General features: G+C 47.7%; 1 protein-coding gene and 1 pseudogene across 2 annotated transcripts in view; one reads left to right on the top strand and one right to left on the bottom strand.

Annotated features, from left to right (window-relative positions):
- GFRA1 (GDNF family receptor alpha 1) overlaps positions 1–26,605 on the top strand; it is a 213,485-nt gene that overhangs the window by 120,537 nt on the left and 66,343 nt on the right. The window lies entirely within an intron of this gene.
- Positions 8,741–8,844, bottom strand: LOC120912498 (annotated as a pseudogene).

Below are 26,605 nucleotides of genomic sequence, written 5' to 3' on the forward strand. Positions count from 1 at the left end.
TATAGTTAGCAGAGTCTAAACCAGAGGGCTCCAAACTTTTCAATATGTGGGGCCACATCAGATATTTTACAAATATTCATGGAAAGAAAAAAAAATCTGTTTTATAAACGAATGAATAATAAATGAATGAATATGTTTTAATTGGATATTTTTTGGAAACAACCTGCTATGATTCTGAACAAAAGGGCAAAACCTAAAGGGGTTGTAAAGGTTCGTGTTTTGTCACCTTAATGCATCCTATGCATTAAGGTGGAAAAAACACCTCACTGTCATGGCCCCCCCAGCCCCCCCGTTTTATTTACCTGAGCCCATTCACATGCTGTGCGCGTCCCCCCGTGTCAAACAAGGATCCATGGAGAAGTAGAATGAGGACAAGCAGCTCCAAGCAGTAGTGGCCTTAAAGCTTCTTGTCAGCCGTGCTTAAATAGCTGAGTGAGAGTTGTTGTGACCCATAGGGTCCCCACAACCAGCACTCAGGAATACGGGTCATCCAAATGATGCCAGCTTGTCCCCCCACCCGGCACTTACCTTTCTCGGGTCAGCGCCGTCCTCCTCCGCGCTCCCTCCGAGTCCTCAATGTCTTCTCCCATCCTCCAGCCAATCAAGTGACCGGTAACCAGACCCGGTGCACCTGATTGGCTTTCTTGGTTTAAACAGCGAACGCACAGTCGTGCGCCCTCTGTTTAACCATTTGGAAGCCGATTAGAGACCACAGGCCGATGGCTCTAATCAGGCACTTCCAAAACACCCCCACCGCTGTAATTCAGATGGCCGGCGCTCAACAGGGGGCCGGACACCTGAATAGTGGGCGGCAGCGGCGACAATAGATAGATTCCTGCAATGCATGAATCTATTTTTATTGAGTGATGGGTGCAGGAGAGAGGGGGCGGCGCTCCTGCGCCCACTATGGATGCACCGCCACTGGTCAAAGCCCACCCTTGTGATTTTTACGCTTGACGTAGAAGCATGGACACGTGTAGTAGAGCTTTTTCTATGCAGGGCATGACAGTATTTCCTGGCTTGATGCAACCCAAAGCAGCTTGGGACAGCTAATGGAGAGAGCGAGATCTTAAGAGAACTCCTAAGAACCTGCAAGATTTCACCCTTCATCAACAAATATGAATGGATTACAAACTCATGGAAGGGGGTGCAACTCTTCTTTCACTTTAAGTTGCCCATATATTGGCAAGTTTGACCATTTTCCATCCACTGGGAATTGCATATACGATCATCCGAAACTAAACAAGCCCTCATACAAGTCTACCAGTATTTGGGAGATTGTGAAGTCAGGATTTGACTTGTATTGAACAATTGACCTATTAATCAGCTAAATCTTAATTTCTTTGAATTTGGAATGGGATCAAAATGGGAAAAAAACTTTGGCATACCCTTCTTGGGTGTCAAAATGGGAAAAAAAACTTTGGCATACTCTTCTTGGGTGTCAAAATGGGAAAAAACATTGGCATACTCTTCTTGGGTGTCAAAATGGGAAAAAACGTCGGCATACTCTTCTTGGGTGTCAAAATGGGAAAAAACTTTGGCATACTCTTCTTGGGTTTCAAAATGGGAAAAAACGTTGGCATGCTCTTCTTGGGTGTCAAAATGGGAAAAAATGTTGGCATACTCTTCTTGGGTATCAAAATGGGAAAAAACGTTGGCATGCTCTGCTTGGGTGCCAAAATGGGAAAACAACATTGGCATACTCTTCTTGGGTGTCAAAATGGGAAAAAACATTGGCATACTCTTCTTGGGTGTCAAAATGGGAAAAAATGTTGGCATACTCTTCTTGGGTATCAAAATGGGAAAAAACGTTGGCATGCTCTGCTTGGTTGCCAAAATGGGAAAACAACATTGGCATACTCTTCTTGGGTGTCAAAATGGGAAAAAACTTTGGCATACTCTTCTTGGGTGCCAAAATGGGAAAAAACATTGGCATACTCTTCTTGGGTGTCAAAATGGGAAAAAACATTGGCATACTCTTCTTGGGTATCAAAATGGGAAAAAACGTTGGCATGCTCTTCTTGGGTGTCCCCCCCCCCCAATTTCGATCAGGTTAATTTTGATCTTGTTCCATTGTAGTTGACTGAAACCCCAATTTTATGTTCTCGTATGCTTTGTGATTTTGACAAGAAATTCAATTGAAAGTCGATCTCTTGATCAGATTTCCATGTGTGTGACCAGCTTTAGGCAACTCTTATCGGAGCAGAAGAACCTCCAGCTTCGAATTAAATTCTCAAAATGAGGGACGTGCAACCTTCAGACAACTCTTAGACTCCACTCTCCATCTTGTTCTCTTGCGCTGAGCTTGTTTGTTGCTGGGACCTCTTCCAAAACAAGCAACGCGCTGAGGACAGCACGGCGCGGAAACTTATTGTCCTTCATCGCCAGCACAGCGTTCCTGCCACCATCACTCACTGCTCCAGACACATTCCCTGGAAGTGGAGAGCAGTCAATTACAGGCTGCAGGTTTTATGGCTACATTATTACCATCTCACTATTAGCTTTTCAGCGCCCGCGTTCCGTTTGATGGATCCGTGGCAGGCTGTTGATAGATCGCTTTGTTCTTCAGATGTCAAATACCTGCGTGGTGAAAAGGTGATATATTTACAGTCGTGCTAATCTGCTGTGGATCCCTTCACGTCAGCACAATGCTTTTCCGGCTGATCATATCAGCTTGATACGCTGCGTTCATTTCACCGCCGTTTTCCAATATGATACGTCTGCTCTCACCTCTGAATGAATGGATTGTCTGAGGAGATTTTCGCTACTCTCAGACTTGTCTCGGTATTAAACGAAGCCAGGAGCTGCTTCTCATTAGGATTAGACATTTTATAAAATGGAAAAATCTATATTGTGTGGTTTGCTGAATAGACAGTTGACCTGTTGGCATTGTGTGAAAAAGTTCCGTTACACATTCAAGAAGTATCAAAACTCCACAGGACGCAGTTAGTAGGGGATGAGCTTCAGGTTCACAAAAGAGTTAAATCAGAACTCTAGCTGGACAAAGCTTGCTGAATGTGTGAACTAAATTGCCATATTTGGCCTGTTCACCTGCCCGAATCTCTGGCTGCTGCTGCACCAAGAACTTATTCATTTGGTAGTGGAATCAAAACCGCCAATAAATTAAAGGCATCCCAGCTCGCGCATAGTAAATAAGCCAGCGGGTATTGTGGGGGACGCCATCGACCAAATATGGCCATGATCCAGTGGTGGCTGTTGCTCAAAATATTTGGGGGAGCGCAAACAAACATCAAAAAAACATCAATTGCAGCCTCACTGTGCCCATCAAACGCAGCCATTGTGCCCATCAAACGCAGCCACTGTGCCCATCAATTGCCACCAGTTTGCCACATCAATTGCCACCAGTGTGCCCCATCAATTGCCACCAGTGAAATGGAAGGGCTCTCGCGCTATCGGTGCTATAAACCTTGTTACAGTAAATAAAATAAATAATTATATTTAAAAAAAAAGAATGTGACGAGCGCATGCTCATCGTACGCGATGACGTCACCGTGTTCTTGCCTTTCTAGAGAACCGAGGTTCTTTTGAAAGGAGAGTCTGTACACTCGGGTGGCAAGAGATTCTTGCCAAGAATCTCGTCAGGGAAAACAAAGTTTTTTGCCCTGACGAGATTCTTGCCCGTGTGTACACCGCAACAGAGTTATATAAGAAAAGGTGTTTCTTTAGATGTGATCTTCCCTGTAGGCCAATGGTGAGCTGTCAAAAGGAGAATGTGCGTCTAAAGGGAGGCTATGGATGCTTTGTTTCTTTGAGGTAATGCTATGTGCAAAGAGATGAGCCCCCAAAGAACAACAAGTACAAGATATAAAGCAAATACCCTAGTGGCTGGGATAGATTTAGAGAAAAATGTAAGTGTCTGCTACATACCTGCAAAATAAATGACTACCAATACCCATTTACAATATGACACAGGTGCCATTAATAATGCATGTGTGTGATGCATGTTTTTTCACACATTTCATAAATGCGAGCAAAAATGTCTTCATAAATTATTCCTGACATCTTTCAATATAGAGCAATAATATCTGTTATTCATAATGCCCCGCCTCTTATTAAAAAGCCATCCTTTAGCTCCAGTCAGTGACTTTGCCTAGGCTCCTCTGATGTCTTCTCCCTTCACTGACGTCTTCCTCCTCCAGTCTTCTCCCTCCTCTGATGTCTTCTCCCTTCACTGATGTCTTCCTCCTCCAGTCTTCTCCGTTCACTGATGTCTTCCTCCTCCAGTCTTCTCCGTTCACTGACGTCTTCCTCCTCCAGTCTTCTCCATCCTCTGATGTCTTCTCCCTTCACTGACGTCTTTCTCCTCCAGTCTTCTCCCTCCTCTGATGTCTTCTCCCTTCACTGATGTCTTCCTCCTCCAGTCTTCTCCGTTCACTGATGTCTTCCTCCTCCAGTCTTCTCCGTTCACTGACGTCTTCCTCCTCCAGTCTTCTCCCTCCTCTGATGTCTTCTCCCTTCACTGACGTCTTCCTCCTCCAGTCTTCTCCATCCTCTGACGTCCTCCTCCTCCAGTCTTCTCCATCCTCTGATGTCTTCCTCCTCCAGTCCTCTCCGTTAACTGATGTCTTCCTCCTCCAGTCTTCTCCGTTCACTGATGTCTTGCTCCTCCAGTTTTCTCCCTCCTCTGATGTCTTCTCCCTTCACTGATGTCTTCCTCCTCCAGTCTTCTGCCTCCTCTGACGTCTTCCTCCTCCAGTCTTCTCCATCCTCTGATGTCTTCCTCCTCCAGTCTTCTCCCTCCTCTGATGTCTTCTTCCTCCATTAGCTCCCGCTGTTGTGTCAGCTCTGTTTTCTGCAAGTTCTTATATAGCTATGGGGCGTGGCCATTCAGTGATGTCACCTGGAGACCCCACCCCCTTGTGCAAGGGGGAAAATCCAATATGTGAATGGGGAAAATACTGCATTATGGTCACTAGATGTAGCTGATGAGCATACTTATTTCCTAAGATACTCAGCACCATCTAGTGGCCATAATGCAGTATGTTCTCCTCTCACACATCCCATCTGCAGAGAATAGAGCCGGAGAATTTTCAATTTTGCCCTCTACACAGAGATCGAATTTACATGCAGTTTTGATGGACGGACAGCTAAGTGAATTTTTTATAAAAATACCTCTCAGTGTAAGAATAATTCTGGACAGTTCTGGATTCCATTGGGTTGCGGAGTAACTACAAGCCCCAGCATGGCCTGGGAAGCCACACAAGATTTGGCTCTGCTTTGGAAATCAATGCAGACATCGTAGAATCGCACTGTAATGACTGGGAATCAATCAGTCTGCATCCTTCATTCTCACCGCAGACTGCAAAGACAACAAATATATTTCTACTGTAAACCACACATACCAACCAAACACAAAGCAGCACACAAACCCGCAGCACGTCGCACAAGCTGTCTCCGCCGCCGCCACAGCTGCTGCGCATTAACCTCTTAATTGCCAGACATTGGAGCGCAGACGGCGAACGCCTGGAGCAAATTATACCGCCAGCGCTGCCCGGGCTCCCTCTAAGCACAAGGGTTTTGTTAAATAATCCATGATGTGGGCCGCGTTCGGATTGATCACGGCGAGATTTATACCTCGTAATTGTAATCAGGTGGGGGAAAGCATTTGAAGAAGGCCGCATCCTGTAGACAGGACCATTAAGCCCTCCTTCGGTGCCAAAACAAAAATGAGCTGGGAACGGAGCCACGGCGTTTAGTGCGCCTGTCCTATCAAAGTGATGGATCGCCCGTGGTACACGCCAACATTAGGCTTCTGTTCACCCCACCCTGTTAACTGGAGCCGCTCCACCGATGTATCAGGATTCGTTCTACTGAGTTAAAGGCGACACCGAAATTCAAATTCTCCCTCCGGTCCACATATATATATATATATATAAGGCGATGGTTGTCAACTTATGAGCTACAGGGGAGTAAGAATAAGCTGAACACCCCCCCCCCCCAGTTCGGTTCACACCAAAATTTGACGAACAGGCAAAAAATTTGTTCGAACACGCGAACACCGTTAAAGTCTATGGGACACGAACATGAAAATTCAAAAGTGCTCATTTTAAAGGTTAATATGCAAGTTATTGTCATAAAAAGTGTTTGGGGACCCGAGTCCTACCCCAGGGGACATGTATCAATGCAAAAAAACGTTTTAAACACGTTTGTTTTTTCAGGAGCAATGATTTTAATAATGCTTAAAGTGAAACAATAAAAGTGAAATATTCCTTTAAATATCATACCTGGGGGGTGTCTATACTATGCCTGTAAAGTAGTGCGTGTTTCCTGTGTTTAGAACTGTCCCTAGACAAAATGACATTTCTAAAGGAAAAAAGTAATTTAAAGCGGATGTGCCATTAAAAAAAAATATTAAAAGCCAGCAGCTACAAATACTGCAGCTGCTGACTTTTAATATTAGGACACTTACCTGTCCTGGAGTCCAGCGCCGTCCGCAGCAGAGGATGAGCGATCGCTCGTCTCTCTGCTGCTCCCCCCTCCATCCTCAGTGAGGGAACCAGGAAGTGAAGCGCTCCGGCTTCACTACCCGGTTCCCTACGGCGCATGCGCGAGTCGCGCTGCGCCCGCCGATTGGCTCACACGCTGTGTGCTGGGAGCCGAGTGTTCCCAGCACACAACGGGGGACAGACGGGAAGTCGGGAAAAACACGTCTTTTGCCCGAGACGTGTGGCCGGAAGTGGGTGCAAATACCTGTCTTTAGACAGGTATCTGCACCCCCCTCCCCCCTGAAAGGTGTCAAATGTGAGGAGCGGGGGGGGCGGGTTCCGATCAGCGCGAGTTCCACTTTAGGGTGGAGCTCCGCTTTAAAACGACTCGCGGCTATAATGAATTGTTGGGTCCCAGCAATACAGATAAAAGTCATTGAAAAAAACTACATGGGTTCCCCACCCCGAACCAAATAAAAATAAAATACGTGGGGGTCCCCCCAAATTCCATACCAGGCCCTTCAGGTTATGCACTTTTTTTTCAGTGTGCCAGCATAAATATGCCAGGGTCATAAATATGTAGACACACACTCTGGTGAGTTTTCTGGTGGAGGATTGCTCAGTGATTGAAGTGGATGTACGAAGGGGTTAAGCTAGACTATGTTTTGTTATACATCAGTGTGGATTTTATTTATTTATGGCTTTGTACTGTTTTGCAATCAAAAGGATATTGTTTGTATACTTTGTTTCTTGTTTGTTACAATTTGTTTTCCTGTGTGTCTGACATTGGCTGATTACAGAGGAAAGGTTGCTCTTGATTATTTGATTACAAAGATCGCCATCTGCGCCATTCATAAACAGACTAGCAGTTCCCCCACCCAGGGATGATGGGCATCCACCGACACCTCCAACCGCTCAGGTCCAAGTCCTCCTTGTCCAGTACAAGTAAGGTTATGATTGGTGGATTTGGAACAAAGTGACACATTCTGCTTTTCTCCTCCGCCGCAGAGAAGACATCGCCCCGCGTATCATTCCTCTAGAAGTCAGCAAAATTCTCTCTTTAGCTCTCGATCCGTTATCCCGTGTTACCCAGAGGTCACCGATTAACTAAAACTGACAGTGACGGCGGCTCTGGGCCTTCAGATGGCGGCTCACCCGGCGTCATCCATCACCGTATCCTGCCCCTCTCAGCACTATGTGCTTCTACTAACTGGCCAGAATATTGGCTGATTTTTTTTTTTTTTTGAAAAGCCTGTGGCGTGCAAAACACAACCCAAAAACTTCACCCGGTGCAGGGAAAAAGTGCACACACATAAGGAGGTGCAACAAAAACCTGTGACGGGTGCATCGTCAATAGGCCCTCCGAAGAGGGCCTGACCCTGATCCCCCGGGGCGCAAGGCTCCTGACAGGGACTGAGGTTGTCAGTGGTCCATGCAGCCGAAGCCACATGAACCCATCCAAGGCCCATGTAGCCGAAGCCAGCACGGACACAACAGTGAGGCTCCCCCGAAGGGAGACCCCATGAGAGCAGGCGAACTAAGCCAGAAGGCCATGTCCACCCACTCCCAAGACGTTCAGGGCTGGCCCGAGGACCAGCACCCTACTTATCACACATAAAGTGCAGTGCACCAAACAAAAATAAGTGACAAACTAGACAAACACGGGGAAAAATAAAAAGAAAGTGGGGAAGAAGGAAGATGGGAGAGTGAGGTAAAGTGACCAATGTGCAATACATTGGCCGGCCCTCCGGCCAGGAATCAAAAATTCCTCTGGTCCTAGCCAAAAGGCCTGGCCCTAGAGGCAGGTGCTAAAAAAGTGTGTGTGGAGATAAGTGACCAAAAAGGTGCCACACGTTGAGTGTCCCTCACACACTCAGTGCAATGTATGGCACCCCTGGACTGCCACTCCAGGGGCACTATCTCCACAGGCTTTTCAATGGACCCTGGTCCACGGCCCGGACAGTCACGGCCCCCTTCCCACCTCCACCAGAAAGGATCAGGAGCTACCGGAGGCTCACCTCTTTCGCTCCCTACCTAATTAAACCCGAGAGGTACTAGCTGCGCAGCTCCGCTTTCCCTCTCAAGGAAACTGGTAAGGCGGGTTAGGAACCGCATCAAATCCAGGCCAGAAGGCCAGGGCCCCGGCCTTCCGCTAAGATCTCATGCCTCTCTGCTCTCAATCAGGAGCACCCTTCCAGATGGCTCAGACTCGACTAGTGGCCTGCCCCCAGTACTGTCGGGTAGCAAAAGCATAGCCCCTGCTGAAACCATCCTTCCAGGTGCCTATCACATCTTTGGATTGCTTCAGCCCTCTACTAAAGAAGTGCATCAGCGCTCCTCCGAAAACTGATAAGAACAGATACTACACTTGATCTTAGCCAAAAGGCCGAGAAGCGAATATTGGCTGATGGTCTCATTAATGAGCTATGATAAGAGGCTGCGAAGTATCCGCGGCTTCCATCGGGATAACGATCGGGAGGGGCTGACCTGGATTCAGATTGGTGAGAAACAAAAAGTGTGACTATGGGGTGTTCTTCTAAAGTGGCAAATTCGATGATCGATACTTTCTTACCGATGCAGTTACAGAGCACATTTGTCTGCATTTGGCTGCTGGTCTGACGGGAGCCACTATTAACGCCCCCCCCATACTCATTTTCCAACAACTAGCAGTCCATATTCTCAAAAATTGGTGTCACGTCATCTCTGAGGCTGTCCTGGGAGGCTGTCTCAGGCTGGGTTCACACTACTACACTACTTTCATCCTACTTTGCTCTGCTACATCGGTCCTACATTTATCCTACATTGGTCCTACATCCATCCTACTTTCATGAACAGGATACTACTTTGGTCCGACTTCAATGATATTCAATGGGCCTGAAGTAGGATCAATGTAGGACCAAAAGTAGTACAGGGAGCATTTTCAAAGTCGGACCGACTTGTGTAGGACGCTACAAGACGCTCTCATAGGGAAACATTGAACACAGAGCAAAGTAGGATGAAAGTAGTGTAGTAGTGTGAACCCAGCCTAACAGTTTACGTAAAAAAAAAAGGGGTTTAGGCGCACACATTTGCAAATATATGTGTAAGCCACAGTGGCCACGTCAAGGCACCTCAGTGTACTGTAGTCCGGCCTGACAGCGAGCGGGCGGTCAAAGTGTCTGCATTAGATGGGCACAGTGGGTGCATTTGATGGGCACAGTGGCTGCAATCAATGGGAACATTGGCTGCATTTGATGGGAACAGTGGCTGCAATTGATGGGCACAGTGGCTGCAATCAATGGGAACAGTGGCTGCATTTGATGGGAACAATGGCTGCAGTTGATGGGCGTGACGGCAATGGATGGGCACAGTGTCTGCAATTGATGGGCACAACGGCTGCAATCAATGGGAACAATGGCTGTATTTGATGGGCACAGTGGCTACATTTTATGGCACATTGGCTGCATTTGACGAGCACAGTGGCTGCAATTGATGACACAGTGGCTGCATTTTATGGCACAGTGGTTGCATTTGATGAGCACAGTGACTGCAATTGATGGCGCAGTGGTTGCATTTGATGGCACAGTGGCTGCATTTGATGGCACAGTGGCTGAATTTGATGGGCATAGTGGCTGCACTTGATGGGCACATTGGCTGCACTTAATGGGCACAGTGGCTGTGATTAATGGGCACAGTGGCTGCGATTAATGGGCACAGTGGCTTCAATTGATGGCACAGTGGCTGAATTTGATTGGCATAGTCGTTGTATTTGATGACACAGTGGCTGCACTTGATTTGCACAGTGGCTCAGATTAATGGGCGCAGTGGCTGCACTTGATGGGCACATTAGCATTATGGGCATAATGCTAATGTAAACAAGCATTTCCCCGTTCTGCCAAGTGACAGGACACTGATCACAGCTTCCTGTCATCGGGAGCGGAGTAGTTCTTCCTCTCCGTGAGACGATTGAGGGACTCCCGACTCAGAGTCACAGAGCTCCCGGCGGGCGTGCACGTGTGCCGGCGGCGGTGTGTGCGCGCCCCAACCCCAGGCTTTAAAGGCGACATATATATACACGTCGTTCTGCCCAGCCGTGCCATTCTGCCGGTGTATATAGTCCTGTGGCGGTTGGCAAGGGGTTAAATGAAGTGTAGCCCGTTTCTAGGAAACGCACTGCAAAACGCATAGGTGCGAACCGAAACGTACGGGGAAAGGCTGCATCAGGGGCTGACCTGTGTCATTTGTGAACACAGCCAAGAAATGTGTCTTCTCTGAGCAGGCATCTCAGCCTGTAGATCCGAGGCGTTGCTAGGGGGGTTCGGTCCGCACCGGGTGACACCCGCTAGAGGGGTGACACCATTCTGTTTTTTTTTTTTTAGCTGACATGCCCAGCCTGCCCTGTGCAAACCCAGCCTGCTCTGTGCCACCCCAGCCTGCTCTGTGCCACCCCAGCCTACCCTGTATCACCCAGCCTGCCCTGTACCACCCCAGCCTGCCCTGTATCACCCCAGCCTGCCCTGTACCACCCGAAACAGCCCTATACCACCCCAGCCTGCCCTGTACCCCCCCAAACAGCCCTGTACCACCCCAGCCAGCCCTGTACCACCCCAGCCTGCCCTGTACTACCCAGCCTGCCCTGTGCCACCACAGCCTGCCCTGTACCACCCCAGCCTGCCCTGTGCCACCCAAACTTTCCCATGCCACCCCAACTTGCCCTGTGCCACCCTAACTTGCCCTGTACCACCCCAATTTGCCCTATGCCACCATAACTTTCCCTATACCACCCCAACCTGCCCAATGCCACCCTAACTTGCCCTGTACCACCCCAACCTTTCCCATGCCATGCCAACTTGCCCTATGCCACCCTAACTTGCACTATACCCCCCCAACCTGCCCCGTACCCCCCTAACTTGCCCTATACCACCCCAACCTGCCATATGCAACCCTAACTTGCCCTATACCACCCCAAACTACTCTATATCACCCCAACATGCCCTATACCACCTTAACCTGTCCTATACCACCCCACTACACCAACCTGCCACTATACCACTCTATACTACCCTAACCTGCCACTATACTGCCCTATACTATCATTTACAGGGGCTGGTTTGGGGTGCGCCCCGTGCCCGTGCGCTGCCTGCTTGGTGCTGGGCAGCCTAGACAGAAGGGGGGGTGACACCACGTTTTACCGCACCGGGTGACACCAACCCTAGTGACGCCACTGCACAGGGATGATTCCTGAACAAAGGTGGTTCTGTCCTTCTGGAGAGAGACTCGTGAATGCTTGTCAGGGGGAGTCCAGGTAATAAATACTTGGAAGTCTTATATTGATGTATTGCTCAATAAGCTGCACTTAGCATGAAATCATATATCTGAGGCTAGGTCGGCTTTAAATGTTGTTCTAAACACCAACTGGATAAGTCAGGAGATCACTGATAGATGTTTAAAATTCCTGGAAACCTTCCGGGGATATCTGAGGAGCGCGTTTCGGGATCCAGCCTTGGAGAAGGGGGGGGCGGTAGTATTGCGGCTCATGTTGGATATACACCATATCTACTAATAGCTTCCTGGGAAATGTCAGATGAACGTCCACCTGCCTTATCCGTCCTTCTCCTCCCCCTACCTGTCCTCGGCCCTGGCGAGCGATAGCGGCGCTCTGTGCGCAGTCACGGGGGAGCCGGCTCAGCTGCGGCGGTTATCTAGGTGTGGAAGGCGGCAGAGGTTAATTGAAAACTTAATGACTGCACCTGCTCAAACAGCTCTATTAATCATGCTGCGGCGCCAGCTCCCTCGGCGGCGGCACAAAGACATTTCGTTTTGCGATCGCTACGTGAGCCGGGGGGAGGGATGGGACGCGTCCCGGCTATCAGCACAAGTTCTCCTTCCATATTCCATATGGTAATGGGAGGAAGGCGCTGGGATCAGGCCACCAATAGGAAGAGAGGATTTGTGCCCCCATGTGTAGTCGGTGAAGAAGGGGAACTCCGGCCTCCCCTCCGGTCTTGTAGAGTTGAATACACTGTGTGGGTTTGGGGTCATGGAGTCGCATGGATGATAGATGTGTCTGTGCTGCCGCTGTGTGCGTCCCAATAGACATGAATGGGACTGTCAGCACAAGTATGCAGGGAACACCGTACACCCCCCATGTGGGTACACACGGCCCTCATACGGGCGTACACTGAACTCTATGCCAGTGTGAAGGAGGCCGGAACCAGGGAGGCAGAGGGAGGGCAGAGCAATACTACAGGGAGAAATTCCTATAAAATACCCCCGGGGGGGGACTAAGGGTGGCGGCAGGTGTGTCCTTCTCATTCCTTCAGGACATGGCACTCCAGACTATCAGTATGTCCTCCGAATATCAGAGTTAAACACAGCCCCCCTTAAATCCACAATCCTCCCTTACATCAGAGCTCCCCCTTACATCAGCCCCCCCTTACATCAGAGTCCCCCTTACATCAGAGCTCCCCCTTACATCAGAGCTCCCCCTTACATCAGAGCTCCCCCTTACATCAGAGCTCCCTCTTACATCAGAGCTTCCCCCTTACATCAGAGCTTCCCCTTACATCAGAGCTCCCCCTTACATCAGAGCTCCCTCTTACATCAGAGCTTCCCCTTACATCAGAGCTCCCTCTTACATCAGAGCTTCCCCCTTACATCAGAGCTCCCTCTTACATCAGAGCTTCCCCCTTACATCAGAGCTCCCTCTTACATCAGAGCTCCCTCTTACATCAGGGCTCCCTCCCCTTACATCAGGGCCCCCCTTACATCAGAGCTCCCCCTTACATCAGAGCTCCCTCTTACATCAGAGCTCCCCCTTACATCAGAGCTCCCTCTTACATCAGAGCTCCCTCTTACATCAGGGCTCCCTCCCCTTACATCAGGGCCCCCCTTACATCAGAGCTCCCTCTTACATCAGAGCTCCCTCTTACATCAGAGCTCCCTCTTACATCAGAGCTCCCCCTTACATCAGAGCTCCCCCTTACATCAGAGCTCCCTCTTACATCAGAGCTCCCTCTTACATCAGAGCTCCCTCTTACATCAGGGCTCCCTCCCCTTACATCAGGGCCCCCCTTACATCAGAGCTCCCTCTTACATCAGAGCTCCCCCTTACATCAGAGCTCCCCCTTACATCAGAGCTCCCCCTTACATCCAGGTCCCCATCAGAGTCTCCCTTACATCAGGGCCCTCATCCGAGTTTCCCTTGTATCAGAGTTATCCCTTATATCAGGGTCCCCCTTAAATCACAGCCCCCCTTATATCACAGCCCCCTTATATCACAGCCCCCTTACATTACAGCCCCCCTTACATCAGTGTCCCCCTTACATCACAGCGCCCCTTACATCACAGCGCGCCTTACATCACAGCCCCCCTTACATCACAGTCCCCCTTATATCATAGTCCCCTTTACATCAGACTCCCCCTTACATCAGGATCCTCCCTTACATAAGTGTTACCCCTTACATCAGGGTCCCCCTAATATAACAGCTCCCCCCTTACATAAGAGTCTCACTTACATAAGAGTCCCCCTCACATCAGGGTCCCCCCTTACATCAGAGCCCCTCTTACATCAGAGTTCTCCCTTATATCAGCATTACCCCTTACATTAGGGTCCCCCTTATATAACAGCCCCCCCCTTACATCAGAGTCCTCATCCGAGTCCCCCTTACATCAGAATTACCACTTACATCAAGGCTCCCATCCAAGTCCCCCTTACATCGGGGGCCCCATCCGAGTCCCCCTTACATCAGAATTACCACTTACATCAAGGCTCCCATCCAAGTCCCCCTTACATCGGGGGCCCCATCCGATTCCCCCTTACATAAGAGTCCTCCTTACATTAGGGTACCCTTTATTTAACAGCCCCTCCTTACAACTGAGTCTCCCTTACATCGGAGCCCTCCCTTACATCCGAGTTACCCCTTACATCAGAGAACTCCTTACATCACAGTCCCTGATTATATCAGAGTTACCCCTTATATGTGGGTCCCCATCAGAGTCCCTCTTCCAGCAGAGTTACTCCTCACATCAGGGTCCCCATCAGAGTCCCCTTTTCATTAAAGTCCCCATTCCATCAGGGTCTCCCTTACACAAGAGTTACCCCTTACATCAAGGTCCCCATCCAAGTCCCCCTTATATCAGTTACCCCCTATATCACAGTTTTCCCCTTACATCAGTGTCCTCCTTTATATCAGAGTTACCCATTACCATCAGAGTCCGATTACATCACAGTCCCTGATTACATCAGCACTCTCATTCCTCCTGTATTATAACTGTACTGTCTTCCCCCCTGTTGGCGCTATATAAATCCTGTATAATAATAATTTCCCCTTTATATCAAGCCCAGGTCCCCATTAGAGTCCCCCTTCCAGCAGAGTTACTCCTCGCATCAGGGTCCCCATTAAAGCCCTCCTTACATCAAAGTCTCCCATACATTGGAGTTACCCTTTCCATCAGGGTCTCCCTTACACAAGAGTTACCCCTTATCCCTATCTGAGTCCCCCTTACATCAGAATTACCACTTATATCAGGATCCCCATCCAAGCCCCCCTTACATCAGGGCCCCCATCTGAGTCCTCCTTACATCAGAGTTACCCTTTACATCAGGGTCCCGACCAGAGTCCCCCTTATATCAGATTCTTCCTTACAACAGAGTCACCCCTTACATCAGGGCCCCCCTTATATCAGAAGCAGACACCATAGGCACCTTAATCCCCAACCTGTGCCCATTGAAGACACACCACTGACCCTAGCTGTGTGTTGTATAAAATCTTGTAGTGAGCCAGGTGTGGCCCTCGGGCCATGATTTGGAGAGCCCTGATTTAGGAGAGAGCATGCAGGAACTCCTGAACTGAAAACGTACTCTGGCCCAGTAACGGTAAGTCATGACCCAAGGATGGGGATGACGACCACAGAACTGGTATATAAAGAGGTCAGCATTGGCAGCTTGACCGGAAACGTAACATTGTAACGGATTTGTAAACATTATTTTAATTTTAAATATATGGTGAACTCTCAAGGTCTGCCGTCAGCGAGGCGCTCCGCCGCTCTTTGCTCGCGTCTTCTCTCTGGGCGTCACATGCGGACTATAAAGGCCGCGATTAGGAGCGCGGCGTGTGATGTTTCTGACATGAAAGCTTTTCATTTGAAATATTAACAAGAAGCTTTGTGTAATGCTGATCCTCCCTCCGCACGGATCTCCCCTCCCGGGAGCGCCAACGCTGCTTAATGCACTGAGGAGCTCCCAATGAGTGCAGAGAATTCATTATGGAGTAATGGAGGATAGAAGAGAGAAGGCGCGCTCTGCCGCGGAGGAGGGGGGAGGAGACACTTTGTGGTCCATTATCGATATCCCGCTGACCTCCAGCCAGAGACTTTTACTTTCCTGAGCCTCAGATTTACTCTTTATTCCAATCACTTTCATCAGCGGAAGACAACGACTTGGGCTTCCAAAGAGAAAACTATTCCCAACATCCTCTACTGGAGGTATACTGAGGAGGATGGGGGTTCCCCCTTTTTCTGAAATCTAGAGGCGTAACTAGAACTGGGTCCTGGTGCAAGAAACTATGAAGAGCCCCCCTGACCGCCAGGACCCTTTCCATCAATACTGGGGCCCTTTTCTCTGGTCCCAGGGGCAGGGCTGTCTTAATGACAGGGCACACCTGGGCACTGCCCGGGGGCCCCAGCCCTTTCCCCAAAGCAGCTGGTCCTTGAGCCCGGGCTGCCCCGAAATTGGGGCAGCCCAGGCTGCCCCTCTACATCCCAGTTATCCCCCAGCACTCTGACCCCTCTACACCCTAGATATCCCCTACCTTCTACCTACTTGATTTCTGTTTACATGCACTGTCTCCATTGTAGGGGCCCCAGATCATTACTTTTCCCAGGGGCCCATGATGCTATTAAGACGGCCCTGCCCAGGGGCCTTCCCACTGATCCCGGAGCCCTTTACCCCCCATCACAGGGGGCCCTTTATAAGCCATAGTTCATACTGCTGTGACTTATTATCATGGTCGGTGCTACCACTAGGCAAACTAGGCAGCCGCCTAGGGCACCCTGCTGCCTAGGGCACCCGGCCACTGGAGTTCCTACTCTCTTCTCTCTGCAGGAAAGCAACTAAGTCTCAGCATCAGCAGGCAGCCGTTACTCGGTTCGCACATAGTGTCAGAGAGACAGTGGTGGCGGAGAACTGTGTCTGTGTCCCGACTCCTGAATGAATGGAAGCAAGCAAACATTCATTAATGGGCACTGGTGAGGCTGCATTTGATGGGTACTGGTAGACTGCATTGATTGGCGCTGGTGAGGCTGCATTTGATAAGCGCTGGTAGACTCCATTGATGGGCGCTGGTGAGGCTGCATTTGATAAGCGCTGGTAGACTCCATTGATGGGCGCTGGTGAGGCTGCATTTGATAAGTGCTGTGCTGGAGGACTCTGCACCTTCCTCTATCTAACTCTCCTCTCCTGAAATACTCTGCACTGCTCCAGGGTCACTGGATATTACATTATATGTGACTGGTGATTTCACACACAGACATAGACAGAAGCAGAGCATTATGGGTATTGCCTGCATTACTCCTCCACAGTAACAGGAAATTAAATAATGAGCCATAAGACTAATGTAATAATAATAATAACTATTCTTATAATTGGAAGAGCATGATGGTTATCTCTCACACGCAGGGGGTGTAGATGGTCTCAGTAACCCCTTATTGTACACATATAGCCAGATTCACAAAGAGTTACGCCGGCGTATCAGTAGATACGCCGTCGTAACTCTGAATCTAAGCCGCCGTATGTTTAAGTGTATTCTCAAACTGAGATACACTTAAACCTAGCTAAGATACGACTGCCTGCGCCGTCGTGTCTTAGCTGTCTAGTTCCACCGGCCGCTAGGGGCGTGAACGCTGATTTACGCATAGAAAGCGTAAATCAGCGATATACGCCGATTCACGAACGTACGCTTGCCCGTCGCAGTAAAGATACGCCGTTTACAAAAGGCGTTTTCCGGCGTACAGTTAGTCGAACAAATAGATGGCCTAGTCAATGTTAAGTATGGCCGTCGTTCCCGCGTTGAAAATTAGAAACATTTACGTTGTTTGCGTAAGTCGTCCGTGAATAGGGCTGGACGTAATTTACATTCACGTCGAAAACCAATACGTCCTTGCGGCGTACTTTGGAGCAATGCACACTGGGATATGTCCACGGACGGCGAATGCGCCGTTCGTAAAAAACATCAATCACGTCGGGTCACGAGTCATTTACATAAAAAACGCCCCCCTCATCCTCATTTGAATTAGGCGCGCTTACGCCGGCCCATTCACAATACGCCGCCGTAACTTAGGAGGCAAGTGCTTTGTGAATACAGCACTTGCCTCTTGACTTACGGCGGTGTAGCGTATATCTGCGATACACTACGCCGCCTCAAAAGTAAGCCGCCCTACCTGAATCCGGCCCAGAATGTTCTCCATTCAGATACAGACAATTCAAAATAATTTTGTACTCACTTTAAAGAATAAAATCCCATATTGTCCATACCAAGCAGATTCGTTCATTTTAACTGTATAAAGCGTCACTCCAGGTAATAAAGTCAAATGGTGAAACAATAATGTGAAAAAGTCAGAGCACCTTTCATCCCAGTATGGGACAGCCCATTGATTGGTGCAAAATGTTTTTTTGGTCGTTTTTCAGAACCCAAAAAATGATGTGAAGCCCACACACAATCGTTTTTAACCACTTGCTTACTGGGCACACATACCCCCCTCCTGCCCAGGTGAAATTTCAGCTTTCGGCACTGCGTCGCTTTAACTAACAATTGCGCGGCCGTGCGACGTGGCTCCCAAACAAAATTGACGTCCTTTTTTCCCCACAAGTAGAGCTTTCTTTTGGTAGTATTTGATCGCCTGTGCGGTTTTTATTTTTTATGCTATAAACAAAAAAGTGCGACAATTTTGAAAAAAATACAATATTTTTACTTGTTGCTATAATAAATATCCCAATTTAAAAAAAAAACTAATTTTTTTTCTTAGATTAGGCCGATACGTATTCTTCTACATATTTTTGGTAAAAAAAAAAAAAAAATCGCAATAAGCAACTGGTTTGCGCAAAAATTATAGCGCCTACAAAATAGGGGACAGAATTTTTTTTTATTATTATTTTTTTACTAGAAATGGCGGCGATCTGCGATTTTTATTGGGACTGCGACATTATGGCGGACACATCGGACACTTTTTTGGCACCATTCACATTTATACTGCGATCAGTGCTATAAATATACACTAATTACTGTATAAATGTGACTGGCATTGAAGGGGTTAACACTAGGGGGTGAGGAAGGGGTTAAATGTATTCCCTGCATTGTGTTATAACTGTAGGTGGAGGGGGGGTGACCGATCTGTGTCCCTATGTACAAGAGACACAGATCGGTCTCCTCTCCAGAGACAGGACGCTGTCTCTGTGTAAAACGGCAATGAGAGATGATCTCAAATGTTTACATATGAGATCATCACTCATTGGCCGCACAGATCGCATCGCAAACGGCCACTCTGATTGGCCGTTCGTGGCGATCTGTAATTGGCTCTGTCCAAGGGACACAGCCAACACAGAGTTTCCCCGATGCGCGCTCTGGAGCGCGCGCGGGGAACGCGCAAAGGTGCGGACGTCAATTGACGTCCAGTTGGATTTTCAGGTCTGCGCTGTAGCCGTCATTTGGCTATAGCGTGGGTCTGAAGTGGTTAATGATATTAAAAAACAAAAAACGTCATTTTTTAGAACCCGAAAAATTATCGTGTGTACGCGGCATTAGGAACATTTTTATCTACAACAGATTTCACCAACACCAGTGGAGTGATTGATGTTCTTCACCTGTTTGGTTTTCATATGGCAGTTTGCATTCCAACAATTGCTGACGTATGACGTGTTTCGTGCGCTGATATGAGGCGCACTCCGTGGTTCTTTATGAAATACATTAATAGGACTTCTGCTATCACAATTGGACATTAAATGTGTTTTCAATGCTGCACTGCACCTCTCATTTAGCCCCTAGAAGGCTATTTGGTAATATAATCAGCGAAATGAGATTGTTTATGATGTTAGGAAATGGGATTTCATTTGTAGCATATTAAGACAACGTTGTGTAATCTTCAATGACTATGGGAAAAGGTGGAGGAAACATTTATGTTATATAAATAAACTAATTAAATAAATGACATTTTCTTTGTCATCGTTTCTGGGGATATAATGGTGTTTTTTGCACCAATTCTTGAAACATCGAAGATTGGAGGCAACAGAAGACCAAATAGTCCAACAAGTCTGCTTTATTTGGCATATATTTTGAGTATGGATCTACAGTGCCTTGCAAAAGTATTCACCCCCCTTGGCTTTTTATGTAATTTGTTACATTACAGCCTTTAGTTCAATGTTTTTTTAATCTGAATAATATGTGATGGATCAGAACACAATAGTCTAAGGCCCGGATTCTCGTACAAGTTACTCCGGCATATCTCCAGATACGCCGCCGTAACTCTGATGCCGCGTACACACCATCGTTTTCTGCGATGGAAAAAAACGTCATTTTCAAAAACGTCAATTTAATTGACCGTGTGTGGGCAAAAACGTCGTTTTATGTCTTCTAAAAAACGACAGAAAAAAATTGAAGCATGCTTCAATTTTATGTGTCGTTTTTGGCCGACGTCGTTTTCTGTGTTCTAAACATTGACCGTGTGTACGTAAAAACGTCGATTTAAGCCCGCGCATGCTCAGAAGCAAGTTAGGAGACGGCAGCGCTCATTCATGTAAAACGACTGTTCAGAATGGAATCAGCACATTCGTTAAGGTGTTTTTCAGCTTATAGACAAGAAAACGAAATTTAAAGCACAGTCACTGAAAATCACGAATCGTATCTCACCAAACTTTTACTAACACGCAGCAACACGATATCAGCAAAAGAGGCCGTCTTCCGCATGGAAACGACCCTTTATAGTGACGTCGTGCGTGATTGACGGAACTGCGCTGTGCTAGAGCGTTGTGAAAAAGCGATGGTGTGTATGCTACGCCGTTGTTCAAATTGAAGTTTGAAAAATGACGTTTTTTTAAAGCACATAAAGCGTCGCATTTTTCCATCGCAGAAAACGATGGTGTGTACGCGGCATGAGTCCGAGCCGTCGTATCTATGCGCCTGATTCTTAGAATCAGTTACGCATAGATTTGTATTAGATCCGACCAGCGTAAGTCTCTTACGCCGTCGTATCTTAACTGCATATTTACGCTGGCCGCTAGGGGCGTGTACACTGATTTACGCCTAGAAATATGTAAATCAGCTAGATACGCAAATTCACGAACGTACGCCCGGCCGACGCAGTACAGATACGCTGTTTACGTTGGGCTTTTTCCGGCGTAAAGTTACCCCTGCTATATGAGGCGTACATGCGGCATACCAATGTTAAGTATGGACATCGGGCCAGCGACAAATTTTTCACGGTTTACGTCGTTTGCGTAAGTCGTTCGCGAATAGGGCTGGGCGTCATTTACGTTCACGTCGAAAGCATTGGCTTCTTGCGGGTCAATTTGGAGCATGCGCACTGGGATACTTTGGTAAAAAGCGTCATTAACGTGCGGTCGCATTAAATTTACATAACACACGCCCACATCTTCCACATTTGAATTAGGCGGGCTTACGCCGGCCTATTTACGCTACGCCGCCGCAACTTTGGTTTGAGAATACGGCACTTGCCTGTCAAAGTTGCGGAGGCGTAACGTAAATAGGATACGTTACGCCCGCACAAAGATACTCGATTCTACGTGAATCCGGGCCTCAGTTGGTGAAGTAAAATTAGAATAATGTATACATAAAACTATTTTTCAGAAATAAAAAACTGAGGATTGGTATGTGTGTTGCCATAATTTCTTAAAGGAGTTGTAAAGGTACATGTTTTTTCACTTTAATGCATTCTATGCATTAAGGTGAAAAAACATCTCAGCATTAGCGCCCCCCCCCCCCAAGCCCCCATTTACTTGCCTGACCCTTCGAAAGTCCTACGCCGTGAAAGCGCAGGCTTCTCAGCTCATTCATTGGTTGATTGAAAGCAGTGCAGCCATTGGCCATTTACTTACATGACCCTTCGAAAGTCCTGTGCCGTGAATGCGCAGGCTTCTTGGTCGGCTTCTCAGCTCATTCATTGGTTGATTGAAAGCAGCGCAGCCATTGGCTCGCGCTGCTGTCAATCATATCCAATGACGCGGCGCGCCTGGGGGTGGGGCTGAGTGATACAGTGAGCGGCTATAGCTGCCGGCTGTATCACGGGAGCGTGCCCGATAGAACTTTCCACCATGTGAGAGAGAGAGCATGAAAGGTGGAAAGTTCTTGCGGGGGGATGGTGCCGAGACAGCCACCGAGGGACCCCAGGAGACCAGGTTCGGGGCCACTCTGCAAAACGAGCTGCACAGTGGAGGTAAGTATAACATGCTTGTTATTTAAAAAAAAAAAAAAAAATCTCTTTAGTGATCCTTTTCTATTAAAGTGGTAGTATACTCTGTACTACCACTTTAACCTACAGGTAAGCCTATAATAAGGCTTACCTGTAGGTATAAAGAATATCTCCTAAACCTGTACGGTTTAGGAGATATTGCCCCCGCAATGCGCCGCTGACTGCAGCGGCGCATGCGCAGCGGAGATCCTCGGCTAAAGGCCCGGCAGCTGCCGTTCTAGCCAATCACAGCGCTGGAGCGGCGATACCCGGAAGACACGCCGAGGAAAGATGACATCTCCCTCGGCGTGGACCAGGTAAGTTCCTCTCACCTCGTTCCGAGGTAAGTATTTCATAATGAGCTAGTATGCGGTGCATACTAGCTCATTATGGCTTTTGCTTTTCAGGTTTAAAAAAAGACAGCGGGTTTACTACCGCTTTAAGGCTAATCACATTAGCGGCCCATACACACGATCCGAAAATTAGACAGCAGATCATCTGACTTTTTCGCTTGCTAATCGCAAGTAGAAATTGATGAAAATTCTCATATGACAGAATAAAAATTCGGAAGGGATGTATTTTTAAACAGCAACTGTACTCATTTACTGAATTTTTTTTCGTGCTTGTCCGATCGGATAAACTGTCATGATCGGCTATCGAAAGCTGTGTACTAACGCTCAGATTATCATACCGCTTCAAAAGCGTAATTTTTCGTACGATTTTCGGATCACGTATACGGGCCATTATGTGCAGAACTGGAAAAAAGGTTCTAGCCTCCCTTTAAATTTGGCTGTGAGGCATTAAATACAGTTCTTATGTCGGACGTAAGTAATTGTGTTTTTTAGAATTTAGTAGACGTTCTTTACTCACAAATGCTCCTTCCCTCTCCTGTGGGACAATGACACACGTCCTGTCCAGACCACCATTTGTCAGGTGTCAGGGCGTGAAATGTCCGCGCCGAGGTCAGCTTTCCAGAAAGTGCATTAAACTGTGATGTAATGACCGTCAGTCGTGATAAATGAGAACGGGCATGATGGCCCTGAGCTCACCGTGTCAAGATAAATACTTTTAGTTTGTGATAAATGAATATTTCTTCCTAAGATTGATAGATGGCCTGTGATCCACCGGTTCTATAACAGGACTCCTGAGAGTTTTTAGAGGAAGTTTTTTTTTTCCATGAAGTCTGTTCATAATAATTGATTCAAAGAAGATTACAAGGAGTTTCTAAATATAAATCATTAAAAACAGGAAAGGACAAGAAGTGTTGGAAATTAGTAAATGGATGGAATAGACTAGACCAGTAAATTGCTTGGGTCCTCCTGGAGAAGGTCCAGTTACTGGTTGGGTCCTCCAAGAGAAAGACAAGTAAATGGCCAGGGGTTCTTCTGCTGAAGAGTTAGTGGCTGGGGTCACCCTGGAGGAAGACAAGTAAATGACTGGGGGTCCTTCTGGAGAAGGTTAATTTAGTGGCTGGGGTCCTCCTGGAGAAAGACAATCAAATGACATGGGTCCTTCTGGAGAAGGACCAGTTAGTGACTGGGGTCCTCATGGAGGAAGACAAGTTAATGGTTGGAAGTTCTTTGCAGAAGGTCCAGTTAATGGCTGTGGTCCTTCTGCAGGAAGACAAGTAAATGGCCGGGGGTCCTTCTGGAGAAGGTCCAGTTAGTGGCTGGGGTCCTCCTGGAGGAAGACAATCAAATGACATGGGTCCTTCTGGAGAAGGACCAGTTAGTGACTGGGGTCCTCCTGGAGGAAGACAAGTTAATGGTTGGAAGTTCTTCTGGAGAAGGACCAGTTAGTGGCTGGGGTCCTCCCGGAGGAAGACAAGTTAATGGTTGGAAGTTCTTCTGCAGAAGGTCCAGTTGGTGGCTGGGATCACCCTGCAGGAACACAAATAAATGGCCGGGGCGGGGGTCCTTCTGGAGAAGGTCCAGTTAGTAACTGGGGTCCTCCTGGAGTAAGACAAGTAAATGGTCCGGGGTCCTTCTGCAGTAGGTCCAAGTGGCCTTCCTGGAGGAAGACAAGTAAATGGCTGGAGTCATTCTGGAGAAGGTCCAGTTAGTAGGTGGAGTCCTCCTGGAGTAAGACAAGTAAATGGTCTGGGGTCACAGCTGCACCAGATTTTACACTCTACAGTCGTAGTAAATCAACCTCTATGCCTACCTTTATTTACAGTTCCCTTTTTTTGTGAATGAGTACTATGTATCCCTTACTCATAGATATGGGGGGGGGGGGGCAGGTATCTTGGTGCCCCCTTATTGTCAAAGGGGGCTTCCAAATTCAAATAAGCCCCACTACCCGCAAACCCTTACAACCACTGGGCCAGGGTTGTAGGAAAGAGGCCGTTGTCCTCCTCAACACGGTAGCCCTTGTGTCCCCCAGGGCAGTGCTGATCCTCCCCATGCCCTTTGTTTGGCAATCCCTTGCTTAGTAGCCTAGTCAATGGATGGCCATTACTGTTTTTAAACATTTGGCTCCCATTGACCTCAATAGGATTTTGATTTGGCACCCAAATTTTATTCATGTTTGCCAAATAAATCCCAGCGTCTTTCGGCTCATCATTACTCTGGAGAACACTGCGGATGGTGAAAATCTCGCAAAAATTCATAACATAAACTCTCAGCGGAAAGAATTTTCAGGCCAATTACGATAAGGCTCTCAAAGGGAAAATTGGCAAAGAACACCTGAGAATTGTCTTCAAAGAGCACCTGTCACAGGCCCAGCAGAAGCAGTAATTTAGGCCCAGATTCACAAAAGAGATACGACGAGGCGTATCTCCTGATACGCCTTCGTATGTCTGTTTTAGGGTCTTCCTAACTATGTGACGGATTCATTTTTTTTTTTGCTGCCCTAACTTTACACAGCCCACGTATGTGCTGTATAAGGTATGGCCGTCGTTCCCGCGTCGAAATGTGAAAATTTTTTGTACTTGCGTAAGACGTCCGGGAATACGAAAGTACGCTACGCACGTCGCCGTTCGAAAAAATGACGTCACTTCGCGCAAAGCACGGCGGGGAGCATGCGCAGTAGGTCCGGCGCAGGAGTGCGCCTAATTTAAATGGCACACGCCCCTTTGAATTACGCGGGCTTACGCCGGAGGCCGCCAGCATAAGTTTTCGTGCAAGTGCTTTGAGAATCAGGCACTTGCGATCAAAACTTGCGGCAGTGTAATGTATCTACGATACGTTACGCCGCCGCGATTCTACGTGAATCTGGGCCTTAGTGAGTAGAACCAAGATGTATCCGCTCCAAAGGAGCTTATAACAGAATATTATTAAAAAGTTTCTTCAGCATACAATGTGGCTACAGAGCGAGCGAGACAGGTACACTTAGAACTGCATGCAGGAAATAAGTACTCCCACCGAATCACCCGTCAATTATTTCCCAAGGTCCACAAGAGCTCTCCAAACCACTTGCATGTCATTTTCTTTGCTGGCACACGTAATCAGCTAATTACTCAAAATGAGGCTTTAATGAAGGCGCTGCTTAGCGGGAAACAGCAGAAAATTAGGGAGAGATCAGCGGTTGGGAAAAGGAACTGACAAGACGAATCCTCAATTATTTTATATGATTTTATATATTCATATTATACAGCCTCTGCTCCCAGCCCAGTACAGCTGTACAGTGATTGTATTTGACTGTTCCTCTCAGCCAGACACCGGGGGGATAGGCTACTTTTCAAAGACACCTCCAGAAACATCGACATCTATGCAGGCGTGATTCTGTATTTGTCCATGCTTCATGTCACTTTGAATAGTTTGGGCCACAAAAGAATTACGCCGGCGTATCTATTGATACGCCGCGTAATTTCAAAGTTCCCGCATCGTATCTTTGTTTTGTATCCACAAAACAAGATACGACGGCATCTGGGATCGATCCCACAGGCGTAAGTCTTAGTACGCCGTCGAATCTTAGGTGCAATTTTTCGGCGGTCGCTAGGTGGCGTTTCCGTCGAAATCCGCGTCGAGTATGCAAATTAGCTAGTTACAGCGATAAACAAATGTACGTCCGGCCGGCGCATTTTTTTTACGTCGTTTGCGTTCGGCTTTTTCCGGCGTATAGTTACCCCTGCTATATGGTGGCGTACTCAATGTTAAGTATGACCGTCGTTCCCGCCTCGCATTTTGAATTTTTTACGTCGCTTGCGTAAGTCATTCACGAATAGGGATTTGCGTAGAATGACGTCACCGTCGTAAGCATTGGCTTGTTCCGGTTTTATTTCGAGCATGCGCACTGGGATACCCCCACGGATACCCGCACAGATGTCTGTCAAATTTCCCCCCGAAATCGGACTGAAATGCCAGTTTGAAATCAGCTGAAATTAAATCGAAGGTTTACAAACACTTTAACCGCTTGCCGACCGGCTCACGCACTTATACGTCGGCAGAATGGCACGGCTGCGCAAAGCAACGTATATACACGTCTCTTTGAATTTCACGCCGTGCAGACACGCCTGTATCTGCCGCGAGCTCCGTGACCGTGCCCGCGGGACACGCAGACTCGATGTCCCGCGATCGGGTCACCGAGCTGCAGAACGGGTGGATGCCTGTGTAAACAAGGCATTTCCCTGTTTATTATTCATTGTGTTTCATTCGTTTAGATACGGCATCTGTTATTTCGGGTTATTCGTAACTTCGGCTAAATTTGTATTTGTTAAAAGGGTGTTCCAGTCATTTTTAAGTGTATCTGCTGGCTTTTAATAAACATACACTCACCTGCTC

The sequence above is a fragment of the Rana temporaria genome, chromosome 8 (assembly GCF_905171775.1).
Source record: "Rana temporaria chromosome 8, aRanTem1.1, whole genome shotgun sequence".
Lineage (NCBI taxonomy): Eukaryota > Metazoa > Chordata > Amphibia > Anura > Ranidae > Rana > Rana temporaria.